We start from the raw sequence: 8,578 nt of genomic DNA, 5'->3' as shown, positions 1-8,578 counted from the left end.
TTTAGCGCTTACAGTGTTTATTTGGATTTGGCTTTAGCAGGGGTTTGTTGGGGTTTAAATTTTAAATAGCTACCAATTGCATTTCTAATAGCTTTTTGCATATTGTCTCATAGTCATATGCAGCAGGGAAATGATGGTCTTTCTTTTTTTTGTGATGATATGGCAAATGACGTATTAATACACAGGTAATAGAACAGCATTAATCAATGAAGCATTGGGTGGAACATCTTAGTTAGACAATCATTTAAAATATGGATTTTGTTTTATTTCTTAAATGGTAAAATGGTTGCTGTGTTGTGTGTATATGTACTTAAAGCTGTACTCATCAATATTTTCATATTAAAAATGGATTAAATGACTTATGTGCAAAGTGAAAGGTGTCCTTCATAATGACGGACACACAGGGAATCACCCACTCTCCGGATCCCCTCAGCTCTACGGAGCTTTTTGCGTCTTTGGTCATTGTTTACTTACGGCCCCACCTGGCTACCTGCTGTTTACCCATAGGAGTTGGTCGAGACCAAAATCAAACACTACTGGCAAACGTGTATCTATGGATCCTCTCAAATTCCATGACACTTTTGCTACTTTTGGCTTTGCATCGATGAAGGTGACACTACTCCATGAGTACAGTAAATAGGCTATGATATAGTAGTATAATAATAATGAGTATATATAGTATTGAGTATAATGAGTGTATATACTATACAGTTTCTAATATTTAATATTGAAAAGAAACTGACATAAGAGCAGGATTGAGAGAGAAAGGCGCAATTATAAATCTGTCTGCTACTTCAGCACCACAGACAGTGGCAGGGATTGATCAGTACACAGCACAGTTAGTCACTGATACTGCAGAGCCATGGCCGGGGCCACAGATTCTAACGTGCACAAACCTCACTCGAATAAAGGATCAATGACTAAGACAGAAATATTAAACTAAACAACCCCACTTCCCCCGCACTCTGTCTGCTGCTAGGGGTTCCTTTTGCTAACAAGGGAAATGGCATCCCCTCGTTTCCCCACTCAGTTCACCTGCTGGCTAAGAGGAGAGTGAATACTGGACTAACATACATTCATCAGATGGCCAGAAACATAACTTGAGATAAATGATGAATTAATTTTGCTCCATGTCTGGATATGGATATGTATATAGGCAATTGTTTGCTAACAAAATTAAATTATGTGATATGTCTGTATCTTGTTCTACTGCCCCACATGGCCAAACAATATGAATGCAGCATTAAATGACTAAAGTGACTCTTGCTTGTAACTACATGATCCATATTAGCATTAGTTATGAGCCTCGTCTGTAATTTTAATGGTTAACAAAACTATAGAAAACATTGGTTTGCCCTTTTTTTCGGCGTTGACCATTGCTTTGAATGGATAAAATGACAAACACCACTGTCAGCAGATAATATCAGCTAATTCATTCCATAACAGCTTCTCAAAAAAAGTGAGAAGATTTGGGGTTTTAAATAAGTTTTAACTTAAGTTACTTACGAATGGTGAAAGCTTATTATATATATTTAGATTAATAAAGGATTCAAAAGGAAAATGCTCTCAAAGCCTAATCCTAATTCTGGTGTTTTTTATCCCATGGCTTATATATGGCCCATAATATCCAAATCAACTCCTGCCAGTCACAAGTTTAGTTTGTTTGGTTTGACATGATTTGAAATGTAAGAGAAATGAGTCACTTTAATATTATTCCAGTGTTGAATTGTGCCTTCCCGAACTGTCTATTTTGTCCAGTACTTCTGTGATGCATCAAAATATTTTATGCATTCATCATCTGCTTCTATGTGTTTATCTCATGTCCAGAGCGCAAACTGAATCAGCACCTGCTGTGATGGTTGGTCATGCAAAAACAAGCGTGTAGGTCCATAAATACTATGAGGAGCGGATGAATTTCAGACATTTTAATGTAGCTTTTACAGTTGATGTCAGAACACATTTTGATCTGCAGTGTTTGAACACATACATCTTATTGGTTTGCCTTTCATCATGTCATTTCAAGGAGTTTGTCTTTGTTTTGTGTCTTATAACAGCATGATCAAGGTAAATACTAAAATTGTTTTCCCCTGCATCATATGATGTAAACCTTTTTATGATAAAAAAAAATCCCATTTATCAACACACATAGAGGCTACATATTGCTGACACATTTTTTAAGCCATGAAGTGGAATATGTATCTGTGGTGTCCGCTATTGAGCAGATGGAGGCAAATCAAGGTGGACATCAATGTCAACATGCATATTCTTTAAAGTGAGAGGTCAATCTGTCAGTCTCTGTGCGTGTTTCACAGTTCCTATGACGTAGCCAAGAAGAGGGCATGTTTGTCATTGAAAGTTTGCAGCACCTTCAATATTTGTTTCTGCTCTCTGTTTATTCCATCCTTGTTTGGTTTTCATATTCTGAATGTCACATTAATATTGCCAAGGGTGACGATATTGATTTGTGCAAGGAAATGTGGCAAACAAACCTAATATGGGCCTAGAATATCAGCACAACTGCTAATTCAACCCCCAGCTTTTCATTTTCAATATCTGTGGTATATTATGGAATGCAAGATTCACGACATATGCAAATACATTGAACAAAAATGTTATTGTTTTACAGATTCAAATTTGTATCACCAAAATATAATAATAATAAATAATACATTTATTTATATATGCCCTTTTCAGTTCAGGAGGATCTCAAAAGTGCTACAGGTTAGAAACCAAAAAGCAGTTTTTAAAAAAAAAATAGATAATAATAATAATAATAAGAAGAAAATAAGAAAAAGAGAAAAAAATTAAAATAAAAATAAAAACATCTAAAAGGACGAAAAGCTTTGCCTAAAAGAGAAATTTTAAGATCCTTTTTAAAACAGTCAGTGGATTGTGTGCCCCCCTCAGGGTGTCAGGAGGCATTCCACAGACGTGGGCGCAGCACAAAAGCGCCCATCCCATGCGTCCTGAGTCTGTTCTGGTGATGGGAGAGGTTTGACGAGTGGAGCGAGGAGCGCGTTGGTTTTTGTGGGTTGATAAGTCTTTTGAGTAGGGGGGGGGCATTGTCATGGGATGCATGATGGGTGAGGAGGAGAACCTTGTATCAACCTGGGTGGAGATGGGAAGCCAGTGGAGTGAGTGGAGAATGGGTAACTTGTGCCTCATGTTCCCACTCTCATCAGGATCCTAGCGCCCGAGTTTTGGATGTTACTGAAGCCTCTGCAGACTTTGCCAGAATCCCAATGAGAAGTGCTTACAGTAGTCCAGGTCTGGAGAGACAAAGGACAGAACCAACTTTTCGGCAGCCTGGAGAGGGGAGAAACTGGGGCGGAGTTTGGAAAATTTACGGGAGAGTGGTAGGAAGGAGGGTCTTGCATTAGGTGATTTATATGGGCTTCAAAAAATATAAAACCTTTATTTAATCAGCTCGTCTCACTGAGATCAATGTCTCTTATGCAAGAGAGACGTGAATACCAGAGTAACAGAAAGAAAGAAAAGCAAACACAGTCAGCCGTAGCAAAAGCACAAACAGCATCAGATACAATCACAGACATCTCGAATGTAGCCTTATGTATGTTTAAAACATGTTTACATATTTTTCAGAGCTACCTATGTAGTCCTGATCTTAGAAATACCTAGATTCAAACACTTGAGGTTCCTGAAGCAAAGATAAGCTGCGATGTTAGCACAGTGCTAACACTAGCTTCTGGCATTGTGCCTTTGGTCAAAACAGGTCCTCAAAATTGGGCAATACTACAGGACACAATTTAAAGACCTTGTTATGGTGGATATTCCACAAATGCTACACAGAGCAAACTAGGGCTTTTAGTGCCCCTGAGGGTCAGGGACCGTGGGCTAGTTGCCCAATTTGACAGATTGATAATCCAGTTTAATCTTAAAATGGAAAACTGCTCAATTCAAAAGTGGATCTTCTTCTTGAATGAGGCTGATTGGTGTATTTTGTTAATGGTAGCAATGTATGAACAGCTCTGGTACAAACACAAAGGTGGTGAGGGTCAAAGCAAGACTGTTGTTCTCAATAATGGGAAGGATGCTGCAAACATTTCACTGAACTGGGAACAATCCACAGTGTAGGTTTTGACCTTTGGCCCCTATGATGTCAGACAGGTCAGAGACATGGACTGACTTGAGTCCAATTTAGGTTAATCTCTTAAAATTGTGCTGGTTATCCTGACATCACTGACTAAGTTAATGTGTTTATGTTTAATCAGGACATCTCAGCGGGGATCAAACCTGTGAACACCGGGCCACAGATCACTCTGCTCAGAAGGCTGCAGCGTTATCGAGTGTCGCTTTCATAACACAGTTTGCCTTTCCAGTCACAAGATATGTTTTGCATTGTGCAGCATTACGTAACGTGTCTCAGTAAACACAACATTACCAGAACTAGTTCCAGAGTGTAGTGACTACAGTGTATGCTGTTTGCCCCAAAGCACTGCTGTTTGTTCAGTCAGTCAGATATTAACTCAGCCACTAGGATCGTACTGACTGCGATGGATAACATTTATGTTGTTAGATACATTTTAATCCACTGGTTTGTGTCTGGTGATGTAATGACTTCTGTTTTGTGTGTGTGTGTGTGTGTGTGTGAGAGAGAGAGTTGTGAGGAGAGAGAGAAGAGGGAGAGAGAGGAGAGAGAAGAGAGAGAGAGAGAGAAGAGAGAGAGAGAGAGAATAAATACCTTTGCTCATTTGCCAGTATCAATACTGGCCTTTTCAGCATTCAAACCCCCAAAAAAACATGAAATAAGACCAATGTGTGTATCTGTGTGTGTGACAACCACAGTGTTTCCTTACCTGCAGTGCTTTCATGCTCTCATATGATGAGTTCTCTATCACTTATCTCTCTTTCTCTCTCTCCAACACCTCCTCTCTCTCTCTCTCGTCTCTCTCTCTCTCCTCTTCTCTCTCTCTCTCTCTCTTCTCTCTTCACTCCTCTCCTCTCTCTCTGCTTGCCAAGCCAGCCTGGTTGACGATGCACTAGCTGTTGAAACAATTAACGAGTGTATGTGTGTGTGTGTGCTGTTGACGGAGCTGAGAGATTTAATTGACACCCACAGAGAAAATTATACAAGCTTCCAAATGCTGTGTGTGTGTATGTTTAATGTTTTTCTGCATCTATGTGTGTGTTTTTATGCTCATGCCCACCCGTGAAAGCTGTGCGCATGAGAACAGGTTCTCTTGTGTGCATGGAGAGTGTTTTTCTCTGTGTTTCATAGAGGCAGTTCACATTACCGTTTCACTGCTGTCCTCCAATGCTCCTCTTATTCTCTCTTCCCCTCCTTTCTTCCATCTTTCATTCTCATTCAGTATTCTCTTTCTCTTGTACCCCTGTAGCTCATCCTCTGATGTGCTGTATAATGACGATCTTTAATCTATTGTCTTTTTACAACATGATGTAATCCAAACACACAGAATTACAACATATCCTGAAAGCTGTTATCTTTCTCCTGTCTGTGATTTAATATGAATTTACATCCTCCATTGGTTGTGCTTATTTATTAACCTGCTTATGGTGGATCAATTAGAACACAGCATAAAAAATCCCCATTGGATATACGTCATTTGAATTTTTAACTTAGAGGACCAGTGTGTAGAATTAGAACTAACTGAACACCACTCCCGCAAAAAACCTGCATAACAATGTGAAAAAAAAACATGGGGTGTCTCAAATGGTGGAGCTCCATGGAAGAAACCATGAAGAAACCTGTGTTCATCTGAGGATAAAAACAGCTGAATTCTAAGTTAACAAAAACAAAGTGTTGCACATACTGACAATCCCACAGAGAATTAAAATTTGACTCTACAGATCTCAAAAAGCATTTTAACATATTTATTTTATTTTTTGGTTTTTAAGGCTTGCAACTTTACTATTTCAGTTTACTCTCACCGCTCTCAATATTGTTTCCAGTAGCAACAGGCAGCTGTTTTTAGCAAAAAAGCTCCAAGAAACCCATTATACACTGCCTGCTCAGCACCAAACAGTAGACAGACACAGTGGGACTAGCTTGTGAACATACCAAAGCAGCTAAAGAGACAGACATTTCTCTCAGCATTTGGTAGCGACCAAAACTAAATGTTATAATGTAAATCTGACCCGGGATCTGCCATAAATGATCTCATCATGTGCTGTGAGGTTCGTTTTACGTACATGGATTAAGTGTCAAGCCTTTTTAATTGATACAGTTATACTCACATGTTTGATGTAATAAATAATTAGTGAGGGGAAAATAGAAATAGGCAAGTAAAATACACAAATACCTCAAAAATGGAGAATTGGAGCTATAGTATATTTATTCATTCTACTGCATTTTACAGACACCTAAATTAAATTGAATCCTACGTAGATTAGATCTTGGAAAATAGCAAAATATAATCCCTCTGAGAGATTGTTCTCCTCTTTTTCCTGTGCAGGATTGGAGCATGTGCTTCTGGAATGTTTATTACAAGTATCTGATCTATGCACACATACATCTACATATCCATTAGCTACATATGCAGATCATTGTAGACAGAGATCATATACAGTCAAACATAGCATATGTTTAATCCCCCTTTTTATCTATCCCTCTGCTGCCCTGTTGCCTTTTACAGCCCCAGGAAAGCAGTTTCATGCATGATAAATTTTACATCATAGTCTGTGTTTTTTTTTTCGTGCTGGAATATGCAGATGATGTGGCAAAATCAATGAGCGTATGACGTTAGCTAATCCTGTTGATGTGCGTTTGTTTAAGAATGCGTATGTGTCAGTCTATGTGCAGGAACGCACACGCTAGTGCTATGAAAGTTTGAAGTGCATTCACACTACACACATACAAAAATATAATTCAAATTAAATAAAAACAAATAAAGCAATATATGTTTATATACATATATATTCATATGTGTATAACCCAGGTAGTTAATTAGTTCTGTTGTAGCGTCTCTAGATAAAAACTTCTAAGGTAACAAAACACAACTATTGGTATATTCAGCTGAATATAACGAATATAAACAACATAGCCGTTGCCAGGGTCAATCATTTAATCATATTTTCGGCAATAAAGCGTTGAAACATACATTGAAACATGCATTTGAAACAAAAATGTAGCAAGTTTGAAGGACCTACCAGCCGCTGCATCTACATTCGCAGCCGTTGCCATGGTGTCACCAGTGTTTGTGTTTGTCCACATAAAAACTGTGTCCCTATCCCGAGTGGTGGGTGTTTGTGTGTTCTGAATATGTGTGTATGTATTTGTGAAAGTCTTTTCAGAAGAAAGAGGCTGAATAAACATTTGTAGAGCCATAACTCTGATTCATCTACGTGTGCCACCACAAATTTGTTGTGTGTGTGTGTGTGGGTGTGCCAAGAATGAAAATGCAAAGAAAAAAAAAACAGAAAGGCCATAATGATGTGATCCATGTGACTAATGTGACTGAAACGTATTAGAAAATTGTGTCAAAGAAAGTTTTTTGTATGCATAAACATCTATATCCATAAAAGAAATGTGTGTGGGAGAGGGGAGATAAAGAGTGTGAATATGGAAGCACTGGTCACACTACTGATATGTATATCACAAAATAATCTTTAACATTCAGGAGTGTGATACCGTATATGGACAGCGATCTAAAAGACACATTTCCATATAAATTAATGTTCTGCACTCAACCCACAGTGATTCATTGAGATGCATGTTAGACTGTATAAACACCACTCAATGGAAATGACTATAACCTCTCTCAGCAGTGTAGTTGAATTTGTGGAGGCGCTTTGCTGTGACCTCAGCATCCTATACGTTTCAGTGGTAATTAGGGTTAAAACCCAGTGTGCTCTTTAAATGTAGAAAAATAGTTCTGCTCTTTCTAGAGTTTGAACAAAAGTGAGAGTGTACTAAATCACCTAGTAAAAAGTGAGTTACAGAAACAGTATATTAATTACCTTCAGGGAACAGAAAAGTACTTTAATGTCAGAAAAGTATTTTAATGTCAAATTAATACACGCTGCACAAATTCAATAAGTTGTTGGTATCCAAATCTGCTGTAGCTTGAGAACAGTCAGCCCAGTGTCAACAAACAGTTGGCTTTTGGATTTGCTAGCAAGCTAACTAGCCAGCAGGCTAACTATAGTAAACAATCCAACCAATATTGACTGCTAGCCATGGCAAATGATCACGTTCTACAAGTGCCAATTTATGAATTTGAGAATCTTGTACACATTTCACTTCAGCCATGTAAATGCACCAAAGTGCCATAAAAACATTAAGGACCACAATATTAAATATATTAGACAAAGATAACACTAGGGGCAAATCAGATAATTATATAAATATAATTATGATAAAGAGATACTTACAGATGTAAAATGTGCAACAAAGACAGACTATTTGCATATGTCGCAATATATGTCTGGAGGGGGCATGTATTGCAACATATACAAATGCCACATTAAGTCCTTAGAAAGGTTACTTCTCCTTCTACCTCATTTAAAATTCTATGAATATGCACATTTTGTTAATTTCTGCAGTTTTCCTGCTGGACACAAGATGTCCCTTACTTCACTGTAGGGTCCATTACCAGTG

Source organism: Morone saxatilis, unplaced genomic scaffold (genome assembly GCF_004916995.1).
Source record: "Morone saxatilis isolate NCDOM2014 unplaced genomic scaffold, NCSU_SB_2.0 Contig22, whole genome shotgun sequence".
Classification (NCBI taxonomy): domain Eukaryota; kingdom Metazoa; phylum Chordata; class Actinopteri; family Moronidae; genus Morone; species Morone saxatilis.
This window is presented reverse-complemented; position numbering follows the sequence as displayed.